We start from the raw sequence: 19,922 nt of genomic DNA, 5'->3' as shown, positions 1-19,922 counted from the left end.
GCGTTGTTCAAAATATTTATGAAGTTGAAAACCAATCCTGTGGAGGATCAGGGAGCAGAGTTGTCTTCAACATTGGGAGGCAGACAGATTCGAGTCTTATTCTGGGGGGACATCAATTTCATCTCACTTTCCTTTGTGGCAATCGGACACAAGTCATCACATTTTTTTTTCAAAATAACACATTTCAAATCGGATTATTGGGGAGGACAGTCCCCCAGTTCCAAGATTGAAGGGGACATGTCTAGTGTTGTAAATAGAAAAAAAACCGTTCGTATTTTTTCAGAAATGTACGTTTTTTTAGAAAAAAAAACATCGTCTCTCGTTTTTTTTCTAAATTTCGTTTTTTTTCAAATAGTCATTTGTAGGGCCCGGATAATTATTTAATTACATATTTTTGTAGGGGTTATATTTTTATACCAAATCAGGGTAATAATGTCATTTTTGACCCATAGTGCCTAAAAACACCCATTTAAAAGTACATATATTTACATATTTTACATTTATGTACATATAATTACATATTTTACTCATGAGCACATAATTTTACATATTTCATGGTATTTTTATGTTTTATAGGGATTTTTTGTACAAAAACTGTTCAACAATAGACTTTGAAAAGAAGAAAACACTCACCTCTCTTTGAATTTAAAGTGCTTGCTTTATTTTTAATTTTTATTTATTTATTTACTTATTTATTGTTTCACTGCGTTTCACCCTTTTAAAATAGTATTGAAGCGTAGTTTGGCGGATTGGTAGAGAGAGTTGGAAACAACCTGATTTGATTAGCAATCGTACACTCTCGGTCGCGGTAGTAGCGCTCACATCCTTACGTGAGATTAATAATTCAATCGAATTACTATCGCGACGCGGCTTTACGATTGCCTATCGTGTTTTTGTCGCAAACTCGCCCCACTAATATTTTCCTTCGGCGAAAAATATTAAATCAGATGCGGAAGTTTGCATTCACGCAATTGGTAAGGCTGAACTCTTGATTTACAAAACTGAAAGCGCCTGCTGCCACAACGCATGCCGTAGGGAAAGTGTGAGCTATTTTATTGAATATTTAATATCCTGTGCTGTCAGCAAATCCTGTTTCCAAGATGCCAAAGGACAAAACCCCGTTGTCAATAAGATTTAAGCATTTCACGGAAGAGTTTGAGCATTTTTCCACAGATGGAAAAGTGCTTTATTGCCAGGTTTGTGAGAAGGGTGTCTCATGCGCTCAACATTCCCAAGTTGTGTAACACATATCCACATCACGGCATCAGACCCGAGCTTCAAAACCTAAACCACAAAAGCAGTTGCTAGTAACTTAATCTCAAGCTCAAAGTAGTGCAGGGCCACGGAAGTCTCAGTTTTCAAGTGATCTGTGCCGTGCTAAGGTATGTGTTGATACCCCTATTTGGAAACTAAACAATTACTTCGTGAATTTCTGCAACAATACACACACGAAACAGTTCCAGATGAATCTACAATCAGAAAGCATTACATGCCTGATTTATATTTGGAAACAATGAACTCGATTCGTGGGGAAAGCGATGATGGTCCTATTTGGGTGTCAACTGACGAAACAACTGATGTAGAGGGGCGACATGTTGGTAATGTTGTAATAGGTTTGTTGAAAGATAATGAAGTCAGCTAGCCTATCCTGTTAACTAGTGATTTGTTGCCGCGATGCAACCATCAAGCCATTGCAAAACTCTTTAATGATGCTATGGGACTTTTGTGGCCTGATGGTATCAAGCATAACAATGTCTTCCTTCTAGTGACTGATGCATCTCCGTACATGTGCAAAGCTGCAGAAGCTTTGCAAGTATTGTATCCGAAGCTGTTAAATCTAATTTGTCTTGCCCACTCATTTCATCGTGTTGCAAAATTTGTTCGTTCTAGATTTTCACAAGTGGATGCATTAATTTCAAATACAAAGAAGGTATTTTTGAATTCTCCCAGCAGAGTTGAGAAATTTAAAGAACTGTTCCCTGAACTACCTCTTCCTCCTCAGCCGGTACTAACGAGGTGGGGAAGCTAGATTGATGCTGTGTGTTACTATGTTACGAACTTTGATGCAGTGAAACAAGTGTTACATTTTGATTCTGAAGATGCATCTTCCATAGAAATAGCGAAACAAATGTTTGATGACGGGAAGTTGAAGCATGATATTTCCTACATTCAGAGCAATTTTTCATGTCTCAGTAGTACTATTTAATCCTTGGAGAGATCATCATCTACCCTTTCAGACAATCTTGAAATTGTTCGCTCAACAGTTGCTTCTCTGGTAGGTGTGAAAGGACCGGTTGGGGATGCATTGAATAAGAAGATAGCTTTCGTTTTGGAGAAAAATCTAGGCTATAAGACAATTTATGCTATTAGTGGAGTGTTAAGTGAAGCTAAATGCATGTCGTGGCTATTGAACACGCACCTTCTAATTTGTGCAAGTTTAAGTATGCACCAATTAATTCGTGTAATGTTGAACGATCGTTCAGTCAATAAAAAGCTCTGTTGCGTGATACCAGGAAAGATTTTGTGTTTGAAAATTTGAAACACATTTTCGTTCCTTACTGTTACGGAGATCGACTGTTGAAATAGTGAAAAGATTAATTGAGAATGTTTTGTTCTTCACGATATTTTTTACTAAAATGTTTTGAGTGTGTAATGTACGGGAAGGTTCTATAACGCTGGACGCTCATTAGATGTACAATGGCATAAACAAAGTTTTCGTAAAAATTCCTTCCTAAATAAGGTTAATTAAGATTAATTAGAGATTAGAGAGGTTTGTTAGTAAGGGAAGTTCTGTATAACTATGTTCTGCAGGCGGTAGGTTCTGAAATCATTCTTAGGCTATGTTATGGTAGGATACTATCTGTTGTACAGGTAGGCGGGCCAGTGTCCTAGAATTCTCCCGTAATGTATAGTTGAACGACCTTAGGATGATTTCTGAAAGTATAAATATGCAGCAAGACTTTGTGTGAAGTGAAACGACCATTTACTGCATAGAAACTTTTATACGCGATAACAAGATAAGTTTTCTGACTGAAAATTTGAAACTCATTCTGTTTCTTAGTGTTGCGGAGATCATGCTGGAAAAGTAACAGGTAGTAAACATTGTAATTGAATAAATATTGTATTTACCACATCAAATGTAGAAAACGTAATAGAAAATGCTGGTATTTTCATTTTACATATTTTGCTCTTTTGGAAGGGTTTTATTACATATTATTGAGATTTTATGTACATATATATGTACATATTTTCATTGTTTTTAGTACATAATTATCCGGGCCCTAGTCATTTGTAATGCATCTTACGTCTATTTAAGTATTAAATATTTGTATGTAGGTATAATCACCGTAAAATGCAACATAAATTAAATGCTAGATACTGATACGCTACAAATATTTTACAATTTACATGAATACCATACCTATTAACAATTCGGGTTTCAGCAGTTTTCATCAATATCAACTAAGAAATAAAAGTAGAAATGAAATTTTGTTTTTTCGTGAAAGCAGGCCTTTAATAAGTACGAAAATAATGTCACGAATAGCAGTGGTGCCCACCCCCCCTCAGGTCCATGACGCACCCCCCTGAATTGTCTATCCGTAGGTGTTCTTCCATGAAAAAAAATCTTTTCGATTAATTTTTACACCCCCTCAAACATATTTATATAGATTTAGCCCCCCCAAATATTTCAATGACGCAGTTTGCGTCATAGTCCCCCTTGTGGGCACCCCTGCGAACAGTATAAAATTCAAATAACTTGTCTAAAGATAAAAACATACTAATTTGCCTAAGGCAGATGTCATATATAAATAATTTGTCTAAATGTCATATATAAATAATTTGTCGACAAGATATATATGATATGCAGAGCCGGCTCTACCATATATCCAACACGTGCATTTGCGTGGAGCGGCAAGTTTGGATGGTCCGGCAAAATCTGTCATAAGTATATTATTTAAATTAAATATTTCTTGTTGGAAACAGACTTCATGATGATGGTAGTTACATTTACTAAGCTGACCTTCTATTTGAATACTACATTCATAAATTATGTTTAGGTTGCATTAGTTTAAGGCCACATGGACAATGCTAAAGCAAATAGTCGAATAAATTCGAGCACAAATTGCTTGATTGTTGCCAAATGCAAGAATTCAATTCTCGAATAGTAGTGAATATCTGTTCCATTTAGTAAGTTATCACAGTTTTGATATGAAAACTAGTCGTGTTTTTGTCAGAAACAAGTTCCTTATCATTGAAGATAGAAACAAGTTCTTTAAAAAATGTTAACAGATATTGAAGAGAAATCAAGAAATAAAGATAAAAGAGCTAGTTGCACTGGAATTGCAAACTGATACATTGAGATTGAAGCTCGATAGTGAATTCTATAAAAAGGATTACCATCTTTCTTCTGCAGGTGTGTTTGCTTTATCTTTCACTAACATAATAGATTAATATTTAAAGAAAAAAACAGACACAATGGGATTGCATTTTTAGTAAGTATTTAAGCCTTTCTGAGTGCAACTGCACTTACCCTCCCCTTCTTGCTGGAGTAGCATAATTAAAATCATGACTTTTAAGATTTGTTCTTTCTATAGAAGTGGGAGGCGGCAAATTATGCCATTGCACGGGGCGACAAAATGCCTAGGGCCAGCCCTGATGATATGTATATACAAGACATGAATATAGGATGACACAATTTGAAGTAATGCAGGGTGTTTCAAAATTAATATTAGGGTTTTGAAACTTTGTAGTATCTATTACAATTAACTTACAATTATAAATATTATACCAAATGAAAGAGCAACTCAAACAGTTTTGTACTCACGCATGTACGTGCATTGTTTCTTCTGCCTGCCGTTAGAAAGAGCAAGCAGCAAAAATGTAGACTAGAGAATAGAAAGTTTTTTTTTGTGCTTTAATAAAGACTGAATCTGTACAGTGCAACGGTCTGTGTGAAGAATATTAAGGAGACGCTTGCAACTACGTCCTTATCGTTTGCAATTGCTACAGGTCTAAAGCCTACAGACTACGGTTTAAGTGCCAATTTCGCAAGTGAAATATTGCTGCATAACAATGAAGATTTTCTGGATCGTGTCGTCTTCAGTGATAAATCGACATTTCACCTAAGAGCTAATGTGAACACTGATAATGTTTGTATCTGGCCGTCAGCTAATCCTCAGGAGATGGTACACTTGAAACGAGAGTCCCCTAAATTGAATGTGTTTTGTGCCATATGGCGGAAAGTTTATGGGCCTTTCTCGCCTATCGACTAGATGTGTGCCGTGTGACGAATGAATCTCACATTGAACAATTGTAGCAAAGACTGTTTGAGGTGCCCTTTTACTTGACGCATTGCTTATAATTATACGTAAAATGTAATAAGTACTGTACTACGAAGACTTAAAACCCCAAAATTCATTTTGAAACACCCTTCATTTCTCACCAACAGTGCTGGAACTAAGATGTAAAAAAAGAGAAAAAATTTTCCTTATAAAGTTATTGTTTGCAACAACGATATTATTATTAGTCGAGACTATAACTACAACAAAAACACGAATTAGTAGTCAAAAAATGTAATCAAATGTATACTCGGTGGCCCAGGTGGCCAAAGTGGCACACACGGGTGTGTCATTTGTTTAATCCACTCCTGTGTGGACACTAATTAAGATATCGGGATATTATTCTTTCAAAATATGGTTAAACTATAGTTTATCATATTAATTTTTTTCTTCTGGTGTCGAATTTCCTTCTCAAATTTCACCCCAGTCAAAAATTCGAGAATTTTCTGATTTCGTATTTCCTTTACTTCTTTTTTCCTTGTAGCTTCCTTCGTAGTAGAAAGACATCCTTAAGACTTGCTAGGTAGATACCTCGGATGAATACCTAACTGTTGACATCAATTAGACGGGCCTGCGCGCAGTGATGCTAATTAGGGAAATTTTATTTTCCTAAAATTTGGGCAAAAAATTAGAAATTTTTGTTTATAAATCCGTACCTATACGTCCGAGTGCAAGTCAACTTACGCCAATCAAACATTTGTCCTTACGTAACAAACGCAAGTACAGATCGTTACAATGGGGTAATTAGGGAACACACGAAAAATTCGTATTTAGATTCTAACCCTTGATTTTCTAGTTTTTCCCTACTTTTCTGTTTACCGTAATATATTTTTGGTAATTAGAAGTTTTGTTCCTTAAATATCGTCATAATACTTGTAGGATATAGTAGTGGTGTAGCAATGTTTAATTTAAGATAGTTTACGTCTGTCTGGTAGCAGTGTTACCAGCTACAGAAAATTTTAATTCCAGAATTTAGGAGCAAATTCTGAAAAAAAATCCCTTTTTATTTCTATTATTTCCTTCTTGTTGGCTACATTCGAAAAAATGTAACAATGTCTAACAGCCTCATCCTTAGCCTACACAGCGTACCATAAAAAGTTTCACTAGAATAATTAGGGAAACTACAGTTGAGGTTTATAATAAACCATGTTCTGTAAATGGTAAGAAAATGGTGAATTTCTGAGGTAGAATGAGATTTTTTTTTAATTTCTTGCTTACTTTGTTATATATCGCCATGATACTTGTAGAATATATTCTTGGAGTACTAAGGTTTATTTTCAGATAGTTTTCGTCTGTCTGATGGCAGTATTTCCAGCCAAAACAATTAATTCCCGCTTTCACGTAAAAAATTCGGAAAATTTCCCTTTTCCCCTCTATTATTACCCTCTTACTGGCTACATTGAAACAAACGTACCACTACCTGAAAGCTTTCTCTTTGCCCTACAAAACGCACCATAAACAGTTTCAATAGGACAATTAGAGAAGCTGTAGCCCCGGCATATTTGATTTTTGCTTGTGAGGCGTAAAAAGTGTCAAAATTTCATGTGTATGACAGAATTTTTTCTTTCCCTCTTTGGATGGAAGCCAGCGACTTCAGGATTTCACTGTACCTTGTCAACACACCAAAGATTATTTTAGGTGATTTGAACCCATATAGCAGGAGTGGTACTAGATACAAAAAAAAAAAAATAATAAAATTCGGTTAGGGATATTTTTGTAAATTTTCACCCCTACATTTCCCTCAATAATTTCCCACCCATTGGCAACACTGTAATGCAACTTACACCAAAAAATAGTCACATCCATTTTCTAAAAAACAAGGCCTTAACAATACCAATCGAATGAATGGTTTTTGAGCAATAAGTCACTAACTGGAAATGTAGGAAAACCCCAAAAATGACCTCGGGCCGAAAGGAGTAATCACACAATTTTGCTAGTATATAGGTACAAAGAAACAAAAGATTTGTAAGTTACGAGGGCTTCGACTCAAGTTCTGTTGATTATTTCAATAATCTGCAACGTAAATCAATAAATAATAGTTGCCAGAAAAAAAACAGACATTTGAAAAAAACATGAAAAAGAACGATGTTTTTTATTGAAAAAAAAACTTCACAGAAAAAAAACCGTTTTTTTACAACACTAGACATGTCCCCTCATTCCCCCGGGATTTGCGCCAGTAGTCACTATCTTTTCTCGTTTTAGTTCTATGGCAATTAACACTGAAACCGGAAACGGTCAATTTGTACCACTTCTGATTTTGAATAGATGGTTCCCAAAAAGATGAAACCTTTAGGAGGTTAAAAAAAATGTCTGTCTTGTGGGACTTTGAATAAAGAACTAAGAAAAGAAAAATTCATAAAATGCTTCGTGTGAGGCAGAAACATGGACATTACACAAAAATGATGGAAAAACGACTGGAAGCTTTCGAAATGTAGGTGTGGAGAAGAATGGAGAGAATTAGTTGAGCGGAAAACTAATGAGAGGATGTTAGAAATGGTGGGGGAGAAAAGAATAGTTTTAGATATTATTAAGAAGAGGAAGGGGACATTGGATAAGAAAAAACTGTATCACGAGGGACCTGCTAGACGGTATGGTGGCTAGGGATGCGCACGAGACGAGTCGAGACAGGATTTTCCTGGCAAAATCCGAGTTGAGACACGGCTCTTCGAATAGAGAAATATACACTTTTCGAGTCGAGACATCGCTTTTACAGCACATTTTCGAGACGAGACAGCCACAAATCTTGTTTCGTGCGCATCCCTAATGGTGGCAGGAAAGAGAGGTAGGGGGGCGAAGAAGGCTATACAATTGATGAACAGTATCAAAACGGAAAAATTGTACATAAAGACGAAGACCGTGGAGCATGGAAGCTTCTCTTTTGCTGCAAGTGACCTGCCAATAATGGCAGAATATTTTGGAACGCAGAACAGATTCCAAAAAACCGCTTCTTGAGATCTCTTAGCTGTCGACGACAGACAGACCATAGTCGTTTTATAAGACTGCCAAACTATGTTATGCATGAGTATCGGAAGTCTAATGAAAGGGATTAATGAGATTAGAGAAGGAAACTACATAACCTTGTGAAAACTCACGGATCACATGAATGTTGTTTACCTGAAACTGACATGCGCCGGCATAGAACCAGGAAGACCTCGCTCCAGAGGTAAGCATACTACCACTGTGTTCCAAACATAACCATTGTATTTTAAATTCTAAGACTAGCCTACATTTAATTTCAATTGATTGAGACTTCATCGCATTCTGACACAAATGCCAATGGTGTCAAAGGAGAAATTGTTAAGATCCGGGGACGATCAGCGAAAGTTTACTGACACATTTTAACAGTTATTTAAAGCAGATTATTTCGGATAGGTAAATACGTAGTACTTAAAACAGAATTTTCCCCTTTTCCACGTGTTATTCTTAATTAGGTGTTAGCAATTATCACACACAAGTATCTACAAACAAGAAATAACAAGTTTTACAGCTATTATTTAGCATTTTTCTTTCTTTTTCTTTTTTCTTTTTTTTTTTTAAACTTGATAATTGTTATCCCAAGAGATATCTGGAGCCGAATGATTTAAGTGGCTTTCAATTCGGGCTTATTCAGGGTTCAATTCCCGCTGGTAACCAGAATTTCAGATACTGATTTTTTTTTCTTTTTTGAATTGCGACTAGTGTTGCTCATGAGAGGAGCCGATACGAGAAATAAGGTTTTTTTATGTAAACTTATGAAATTATAATTTTGGAAGTAATCTGCAAAATATTGCACTTAACAATTAATAGGAAATTCAAATGTTTAGTCTTGTTAAAAAAAAAGTAGCCACCCACCCAGTGGCGTAACGAAGTTTCAGCGTCTCCCAGCAACCCTTAGTTATGCTCCCTTACTTTCTATATATTTTGCGCCCCCCCAGGGAGTTCGTGCACCCCGCGCCGGAGGGTTGCGGGTGCTATTTATACTTAAGCACCCACCTCTCGTTGAAAAGCTCTATAATCTTACACAAAGCTGAAATTAAATGAATCAAGTGTGGGTCTTCTTTGGCCAACTGCGATCTTGATTTTGAGCCAAAAGTTCCTGCATACTGTGGTAGGAATATGACCTTTTAAAGCAAGGTGGGTGGCCATGGTACTTTGACCAAGACTGTACATACACAGTGACAATGTCAAATAATTTACAGATATAAAACTATTGTGATGATTTAATTGCAGGGGGCACGGTGGCTCGGTGATAGAGCATTCACCTCTGCTGCGTTCGATCCCAGCTCGCTCCAACTGGGCTTTGTGGTGGACAAACACCGTGTTCGTGTGTTTTCTCGGGGTTCTCCCGTTTCCACTCACTTTTCTCATTCCACCATTGCATTGAGTTCACATCAATTTCTCATCATCACCGTCTCGTTTAGCCTAGTCGGCATATTCGTGGGACGTAAAACTGAAAGATTTAATTTTAAAGATTTAATTAACTAACTAACTAACTAACTAACTCTATGGCCTATGGAACCCGGAGGTTCAGTGCCGCGTTCACAAAAGCTCTCCACTGACTTCTATCCTTAGCTAATTGCATCCAGTTTCTACTTTGTATTCCTATCTCTGCGAGATCCATCTTAATATTGTCCTCCAATCTGCGCCTAGGTCTTCCTAATGGTCGTTTTCCTATGGGTCTACCAGTCAAGACATTGTAAGCGTTTCTACCTTCTTCCATTCTAGCTACATGACCTGCCCACCTAAGCCTCCTAGACTTGACGACCCTAACAATGTTGGGTAAACCGTATAAACTATGTAGTTCCTCGTTATGAAGCTTCCGCCATTCCCCATTCTCGTTCCTCTTGGGTCCGAATATTTTTCTCAGGATCCTGTTCTCAAATACTTTCAGTCTATGTTCTTCCCTCAGAGTAAGCGACCATGTTTCACAACCATACAGAACAACAGGCATGATTATCGTCTTATATATTTTAAGCTTCAAGTTCCTCGACAGAATTCGCGACGACAAGAGATTTTGAACCGAATAGTAACACGAATTCCCTGCTTTTAGTCGACATTTAATTTCTTCGTGAATATGATTTTCGTCTGTTAATATTGATCCTAAATATTTGAAAGTATCCACTTTATCAAAAGCATTATTTAATATTTTAACGCCTCCACAATTTGCCGTATTACGGTCCCGACGCACTTCCATGTATTTAGTTTTCTCTGCATTTACTTCTAAACCCATGTCCCTGTAAGCGTTTAATAAGATCTCTGCACTTATTTCTACTGTTCTCCTATCATCCCCTATTAAATTTACATCATCAGCATATGCCATAACCTGGTAAATGCCGTTCAACTCTAGGCCCTGGTTGCTATCTTTGATTTTCCTTATGGCGTATTCCAGCACAAAGTTAAATAATAATGGCGACAACGCATCTCCTTGTTTCAGGCCATTTTCGACGTGGAAGCTCGTGGACAAAAATTTTCCTTCCCAGACTTTACTTTGGGATTCACTTAAACATATCTTAATTAATCTAATTAGCTTTCTCGGTATTCCAAGTTCTGTAAGAACGTTGTATAATGTTTCTCTCCTAACCGAGTCGTAAGCCTTTCTAAAATCAATAAATAGTTGATGTACCGGGGTATTGTATTCCCACTTCTTTTCGAGTATTTGGCGAATGGCAAATATTTGGTCGATAGTTGATCGATTTTGTCTAAATCCGCACTGATAATCTCCAATAACATCTGCGTATGGGGTCAATCTTGCTAACAGAATATTTGAAAGGATTTTATAGGATGTTCACAGAAGAGAAATGCCTCGATAATTATTAAAGATTTAATTGCAACTTAAAAAGCGCAATGTTTGAATTTGAGTATTTCAGAATAGGAAATCCTTGCGCTTTACATCCCACAGTTATGCCGGTTAGGTGATATGGTGGAAGGAAGAAAGTGGGAGGAAACAGGAGAACCCCGAGAAAACCCACGCACACGGTGTTTGTCCACCACAAAGTTCACTTGGCGGGGGCTGGGATCGAACCTGGGACCCCAAGCACCAGAGGTGAACGCTCTACCACTGAGCCACCATGGCCCAATATTTCAAAATAGGATAAGTCCTGAAACGATATTTCGATCTGAGTGTTAATATTTGTGAATTTCTACAGTAGCATATTGTGACGATTTAATTGCAGCTATATCTCTATTGTTTCAACCTAAATATATTAGAAAATGGATAATGATGCTGAACATGAATGTGCATAACTATTTATTATTAAGACGTAAAACGTAACTTTTAATTGAACAGGACCTTAACCAACCCTGTTCAGAGGGTCGAAGGTTTGAGTGCAACAAGTAATATTAATGTAACTCAATATTACTGAACTGATAATTTTACCATTCCCATTTCCTCGATATAATATGTAGCTAACTACCACGGGTGCACATCGCCATAGTGGCTTGGGTGCATAACCTCCTCCATTTTTCAACTAATTTACCAATGTTCCACCAATTATATCATCCTTGAGTTTGATTGCATCATTATCAACGACAAATTGTTTCTCCCTCCCAACAAATATACTCAAAAGTGCTACCTGCATCCTAAAACTCGCCTGTGAGCACAAATCCTGTTACTATGTTGTGGTATTGAACACGAGAAAAAAGTAGTATAGATATAGATTTGTGTAATGCACAATTTCTGAATTTCACTTGCGGAAAATCTAATGGGAAATGTTTTTCATCTTTAAAGGAAAACAGCGAATTCCGGAACTAGAGAAAGCTGAAGAGGTGTCAGGGAAGCTCACACGATTAAGTTGACTTTTAGGAGGAGGACAAGGAAAATGCAACGCACTCCATAAATGAAGAAATAGTAAAAGTATAAATTTATCCCACTCTTTCAAACAAACCATTTTCACGTACTACCAATATGGAATAACAACGTTGTAAGAAGCAGACCACAGTTTAGTTCCCCATTAAGCCAATGATTTTATGTCTACAGTAGTATCTCAAAGTTGATCAAATTTAATTTGACACTTTACGTACTTGATACATTATAGAATCAAGAAGATCCGCGATCAAGTTTGTTCTCAACATAAATAAAAGTAAATAGCTGGTTCTTATACAAGAAAACCCATGATGATTTGGAAGATTTTCAGACGAATTCAAAATGGTATTTCTAATGAACATCCAACTATGTTTTCTGTCTCATGAGAAATAACTAGATAGGTCTCCATACAATATTTCTGCCCTGTAGGCCCGAATACAATGAGAAGTGGAAGTAAAGTGGTCCAGAATATTCGAGAAAACACGTCTATTTGGGAATCAAACCCACGACCTCACACTTCTGAGTCCATAATGTTATTACTAAAAACTGACCATTTATAGATTTGGAATGGCTGGTTTAGAGTTGAGTGTCCCTTTTTGTATCGAGACTATATGAGACGTGGACCCACAGCTCACCGCGAGACTCGAACCCGGGTCTCTCTCACCAAATGTGCACAATAAGCCAACCATATAGCCACAAGAGAACTTTTGTTTCTTTCGTAAACTTGGAGTTTAGTAAAGTAGTTAATATAAAATTATTAACTGCATTAGTATATTTAAAACTGAAAACCAAAACTGTATGCAATCAGAACGCTCTGCAACTTAATTCCTTCGCGTACAGAAAATGATATTGCTCCATTACCAGAAATGTGGTCACAATTCAACTCACAAGGCAGGGTACCTCGGTGTAACACGCCGATTGTGATGAGATTGCACAGATATAAAGAACATCAAAAAAGAAGCGATACGTATTTTTTTTATATCGGCCAACAAGCGCATTGAAAGGGTCAAATAGGGGCATAAAAATGGGGTCAAAATGCGATTATGTGGAATATAGCGAAAACGAGAAGAGATATCGAAAAAGTTTAAATGTACGAAATACTACCCATAGTCGAAGCAAAGCAATAAGGCAGAAACACCCATGAGAAGAAACCAGAACATCCGGAAATGGACCAATCATGCGTACAACATTGTCAAAATGTGTTACGGAAATAAGGGAAAAAGATGGTAAGGAGCAGGAAGAAAGAAGAAACGAAAACAGAAAATAAGTGGTTTTGCTTTGGGCGCATATGTTGCCCGTATGTGAAAGAGACACAAATTCGCCTCAATGCACGAAGATGAGAGAACACGCAGAAAGGATGCAAACGCCCTTCGTATAGGCAGCCAACGAGACAATACTGCACAGCGGGTTGCATATATCGCGTAATGGGAATAATGATGACATGGATGTTCGAAATGAAATTGTGTGTAGGCAGTAGTAACACAAATCAAAAATGTTACTATTACTGTTATGTTGTACGGGTATTTCCTTAGTTATGTAATGTTGATATTCATGCGTGTTACTGATATTATTGTTGCTGTTTATCTTACGTATGTGGAGCAGCTGCCATTACAGTCTACTGTGCTATGAATTTTTGTTCTCATTGCGCGATATATGCAACCCACTGTGCAGTATTATCTCAATGGCTGTCTATACGAACGGCGTTTGCATCCTTCCAGCGTTTTCTCTCATCTTCGTGCATTGAGATGAATCTGCGTCTGTTTCGCATACGTGCAACATATGCACCCAGAGCAAAAACACGTATTTTCTGTTTTCGTTTTTTCTTTCTTCCTGCTCCTTACCACCCTTTCCCCTTATTTCCGTAACAAATTTTGACAATGTTGTACACATGATTGGTCCATTTCCGGATGATCTGGTTTTCTCTCATGGATGTTTTCTGCCTTATTGTCTTGCTTCGACTATGGGTACTATTTCGTACATGTAAACTTTTCCGATATCTCTTCTCGTTTTCGCTATATTCCATATAATCACATTTTGACCCCATTTTTATGCCCCTATTTAACCCTTTCAATGCGCTTGTTGGCCGCTATAAAAAAAAATACGTGTCGCTTCTTTTTTGATGTTCTTTATGTCTGTGCAATCTCATCACAATCGGCGTGTTACACCGAGGTACCCTGCCTTGTCAGAGTAATTCATGAAAGTAGCCTTACTATTGAAGTTGGGACTGAACGAAAACCATTGAAGAACATTAATCAGGTTGGCCAGCGACAGAATCCGACCATTGAACTATCCGCTTACGAAGCAAGAATCAAATTTACCTATCTCGCTCGATGTTAATGTCCAAAAGTAGTTCATTAGGATTTGATAAATCTTCGAACACTGTATTTAGTCTATTATTATTATTACTATTTTATTCATCGTTCCATGTTTGTTTAGTGGTGATCAAAGTAGACTGGCCCCACGGGAAATACAGTGCGGAACCCCTTTGAAATTACGTAAATATTTTACTTAACATCCCACTGCTACGCCTTGTAATAACTAAAGCATCCGATCATCAATCTAGAAACTCTGGTTTCGATTTCCAATCAGTTCTGTAGCGCGTTATCAACAAATCTGATGATACGATTGATCGCAAACACGATTGAATGATTTTGAATGATTGATTAACTGGGAAATTAAAAGGAAAGTAAAGTTGTAAAAAAAAAATCCCAAGGACTAAGTCCGAAATCGAACTAAGATCCCCTCGCACCGTAGGTAAGCACATCACCACTGTGCTAGCGAGAGCATTTTAATATCATTTTTCGCCAGAACCGAGAAGAAAACAGTCATTCATAAACTAAATAGAAACACGTGATTATTCTCGAAATATGTTGAACTGCTAAGTGTTTGACAATTAATAATGTCCGGTTGATTTTATTAAATCTAAAACAAAATAATTAATAGTTTATATGCATATTATATGCAAAAATTTCAAATAATCGATAGAAGTTTTATTTCTAGTTTTATGATTATTTTTTTTTTTTTTGTTTTGTTTTGTTTTGGTATGCCTTAAAGAGAAAAACCCAATTGATTCAACAGTTACTTTCTCAAATTTTAAAATTTAATTTCAAAATAGAAGTTTAAAAAAGCAATAATAAAAGTACCAACATTTTGGAAAATACTGCGGAGGAGAAATGAAAAAAAGGCGTACCACTGTCATGGATATTGTTTACTACTCATTAATTTGTCAATAGTATATATATATATCCAATAAATAAACATAAAAACAAGTTTATTGGCCTCTTCAACTATAGCCTATAAAATGATGTCTTAATGCTTTTATTTACATTTTCTAACGAAAGTGATTTTTCTAAAATAAATTAGTATATCTTTCTTCAATGATTATATTAAATTTTAAAATAAAAATAAGTCCAGTAAAGAAAGAAAAAAATGTATCTATATTTGATGAAAATATAGCTATACGAAACAAAAACGAAATGAACAAATAAATAATAAACTTACCTTTTGAATTTTGAAGTTAAGTTTCTGTATATAGATGTTTTTTCTCGGTGAGAAGCACCAAATCAACACTGTTCAACAACGCGCTTCCACGACACGAGTGTTCGTACTAACAGCGGGAATGGCCAGGAAGCGCAGCAAATTCAACCTACTAAAACAACTCGCCGATGCTGGCGACATCTCGACAGTTCCTCGAAGAAACTTCTTTGCGGATATTTACTAAATTTTCAGAAAGTCTATGGAACAGGAAGGAGAGGGAGGGGAAGGAAAAAATGATAGGGAAAACCCTTCTTCACTTTGATACAGATACGAATGGCATTTGTGTCACTGTTATAGACGGTATATTCACAGGATTCGGCCAATGATACCAGGAAATACGTAATGTGGTAATAAAAATTACTCGTGAATGAACTTGGTTTCTCTGAGTACGTACTTGAATCACCGATTGTCTTTCCAGAAAGTAATAATAATAAAAGTATGTTGGCGAATGATACGGTTAATTTAAATTCATGTAATACTTTTTTTTTTTTTTTTTAAAGGAGCACTTTCCTACTTAATTCGTTTCATTAACATAGAAGCCAATAAATTAATAAATTATGTTGCTTATCGGATCTTTTGCTTTTACGTTTATGGGTTTCTATTATGAATTGACCACTTAAGATACTTTGTCGACTTGATTGTAGACATTTTATATTATTCTATTATAAATTCCGGAGTCAACGACTACTTATCGTTACTTTAAAAACTTTTTCCTTCTCTGCTGCATATGTAAGAGATGATAGCGAAATTGTTCTGGACATAATTAAACGTTCTTTTTTATTGTTTGCTTAGTAGTTTAGAACTAAGAAAAAGTTCATGTGGTACTCAGGGGTAAATGTGGATCTGAAAAGGTAGAGGGACGCATGACGTCACGCAGTCCTCTGTGCCTGTCTTTGCTTATTATATTTTTTTAAGAAATGGAGGGAAGTCGTAGATATCTTCTGGAAGTGGAGAAACGGCGTCTCCCCGTTTTTCTTCTAACTCTTACCCCGGGTGGTACTTCAATTTGATTGCTGCTATTGAAAAATCAAACCCGAAAATGAGCATGATGGCTCAATGGTAATGTTGCTCACAAGATGAGAAATGTCTCCACTCGATTATCTTCTCAAAAACTAGATGAGAAGTACCTTTTTAAATTCGAAACCAGACAAAAAAAAATATCAATTCCTGCTTAGTTTTTGAGACGAAAAATTCCCAAGTCTCGTGGATAATATACTAGTTTACCTAACTCTTATATTTGAAACACTGTTTTAGTATTATTTAAATACATGGTTCTTCTTCTTCTTCTTCTTCTTCTTCTTCTTCTTCTTATTATTATTATTATTATTATTATTATTATTATTATTATTATTATTATTATTATTATTATTATTATTATTATTATTATTATTATTAAAGTATTTTGTCTTTTGGCAGTCATGGGACTAAAGAGGTTTTTATTTTTAATTATTATTTTTAAAAGAAAGTTTGGGCTTGCAAATGTTTCTTTCACGTTTCTCGATCTTCAGTTTCCTCTTTTCTACCTCCCAATATTTTCTTCTATTTTTCAAATAATCGATAAGTTGCGTTCTTCTTCTTCCTATTCCTTGCTTTCCTTCTATCTCTCCTTCTGTGGCGGTATGAAGGAGATAATTTCTTCGCAAGATGTGTTGAATCCAATTGACCTTTCTACGAAGGATGGTGGCTAGAAGCGTCCTCTTCTCTCCTATCCGTTTTAAAACATCTTCGTTTTTTATTCTTTCTGTCCATTTTATCTTCACCTTTCTCCAACACCACATATCAAAGCTCTCTAAATATTTGTACTGTAACTTCCGTAATGTCCAAGTCTCAGAACCTTGCAGTACAATACTCCATATATAGCACTTGACTAATTTCTTCCTTAGTCCAATATTAAACCTGCTAGTTAAGGGTCTTCACTACAACAAAGTTAAACTACCGCTAATTTTAGAGTTTTTCTGTAATATCTCCAAAACAAATAAAAATATTCGAAAAGCAGAAACGTAGTGAACTAGACAATACGATTTTGCATGTGATACCGTTATCACAACTCATCTATTTGCTTTTGATTTCCAACTATAGATAGATTTAGCATTTTTTGCGGGCTCTGTAAATAGCGGCATACCAAAAGCAGAAAGGTGAATTGTGGTAAAGTTATCACATCCAGAATCGTATTGTCTAGTTCACTACGTTTCTGCTTTTCGGATATTTTTATTTGTTTTCAAGATATTACAGAAAAACTCTAAAATTAGCGATAGTTTAATTTCGCTGTAGTGATGACCCTTAACAGTGACCTTTTCTTGTTGAATACTTCTTTGACTATGGCAATTCTTGAGCTAATGTCTTTGGTACAGTAAGTGTTTCTCGTAAAAATACTTCCCAGATACTGTAAAAATTATAAATTCATACGGACACAATGAAAAGCATTTATCAATATACATAGTATATTCCAATAATAAATATGGTTTATATGTTGTTATATCACACCCTTTGTGGCCTCACATGATGCGGAAGGATTCTAATAACTTATAAATGAAATAAAGAGACAAAATGCGAGAATAAATTTTTGTACATAAATTTACATAACGAGAAGAGATATATTTCGGGACGAGACGAGACGAGACTAGAAAAGAGTGTTCGAGAATCGAGACGAAATTAAAATCTTGGAAATATACTAATCAGTAGTATGCCAGTGTGGTATAGCCGAGCGGTCTGAGGGGTTAGGCTCTCTTCGAGTCCCTTTGAAGATTAGAAATTAGATTTTTAAGCTTTCGGCATCTATGACCATGTTAGCCCGTCACGTATGAGGGATGACGTCCCTCGGTGATCACACTATCAAAAAAAAAAAAAAAAAAAAATTGAAAGGAAGAAAGTGGCCTGGGACCTATATGTTAGGTACCAACCATTGGCTGGTAGGAATGAAGAAAAGTCAAGAAAATTTCACTCAGGATGGCAAGCCTGAAAAAGTTTTTATACTTTTCAACTGAGCATCGAATCCGGGACCGCTCGCACGAAAGACGAGAGTGTTAGCGACTATGCTACGTGGGGCCACCGAGTTGCCTTGAGGAAATGAATGAGCGTTTTTAAGTGACTGTGATAATTTCGTGGTCGCTTTCTGGTCAAATCATGCAGGAGAAAATATAGTGTCAGAAAGAGTTTTCAAAAAAAAAAAAAAAAAAAAATCCACCTATGGTGCTAGAGTTTCTGGCTCAATCCCAGTCCATGTAAATTTAAAATGGACAACATCGTGGCCATAAGTTTTATCGTGATTCTCCCGCCTCCTCCAACATTCTAATTCCACCAATTACTTCATAATCGTTCACTCTCATTATCGTTCATCCGTTCATTACATAATCGTTTGTCCGTCTCTTTTGGTCTACAGGACATAATCATGAGACATTAAATAAAAAGTTTCATTTCATTTTGCACTCGACAATCCGAGTCAAGAAAAGAATGCTGTAAAACCATGCTCGAATTATTATTTAAATAAATATTGCCATAGAGTGCCATTCAAATAAGTATGGCACAGTATTCTTTCCTTCAGTTTAACGTTCGAAGATAATGTCCGTTAGGCTAAGGGAGACGGATGATTAAGGCAACTGAATAACCATGGAAGAATTGGTGGAATGAGAATTTGGGAGGAAACGGAAGTTGAGTTGATTTTAGTTTAGCGTCCCTTTCAGCAGCGAGACTATATGAGATATGGACCTACTGATTAACGTGGAATCCCGCTAACCGCTTAGTCACGAGGGAGCTCAAGGAGGAAATAGGAGTACCCCCGAGAAAACCCACGGACACAATACAATGTTGTTCATCTAAATTACTTACTCAGGGATCTTACCAGGAACCCCACGTACCAGAAGTAAGCGCTCTACCACTGAGCCACGGTGTTCACCAGGCACATTATTAATACGATGCAATACTTTACAGAGCTCCTTCGTGGCTAAGCGGTTAGCGTTCGCGACTTTGGCATGGGAGTCCCGGGTTCGATTCTCGGCGGGTCCATGTCTTATATAGCCTCGCTGCTGAACGGAACATTAAACTGAAAATCAGCTCAGCTCAGCTCAACAATACTTTACAAAATTCTTAACTTCCTACACGAAGGATCATTTTCTACTTCATAGCCTAATGGCTAAAACTTTGATGCACAAAAATCCCGAGTTTGATTTGCAGTGATAGAGCATCGGAAAATAATACAAGATTGAGATTTCACTTTAAATAGTAATGTCCACGAGACGAGAAGGATATTTTTAATTTCGGGATGAGAC

General features: G+C 36.4%; 1 protein-coding gene across 1 annotated transcript in view; it reads right to left on the bottom strand.

Annotated features, from left to right (window-relative positions):
• LOC145690124 (aquaporin AQPcic-like) overlaps nucleotides 1–15,791 on the bottom strand; it is a 104,090-nt gene extending 88,299 nt beyond the window's left edge. The window contains exon 1 of the mRNA XM_081764708.1: nucleotides 15,622–15,791. The gene's annotated coding sequence lies outside the window, so the exon portion shown is untranslated. The remainder of the gene's footprint in view (nucleotides 1–15,621) is intronic.
• Nucleotides 15,792–19,922: the final 4,131 nt, after the last annotated feature.

The sequence above is a fragment of the Thermobia domestica genome, chromosome 7 (assembly GCF_964235325.1).
Source record: "Thermobia domestica chromosome 7, izTheDome1.hap1.1, whole genome shotgun sequence".
Classification (NCBI taxonomy): Eukaryota; Metazoa; Arthropoda; class Insecta; order Zygentoma; family Lepismatidae; genus Thermobia; species Thermobia domestica.
Note: the sequence above shows the minus strand (reverse complement) of the source record. Positions and strands in the feature narration are given on the sequence as shown.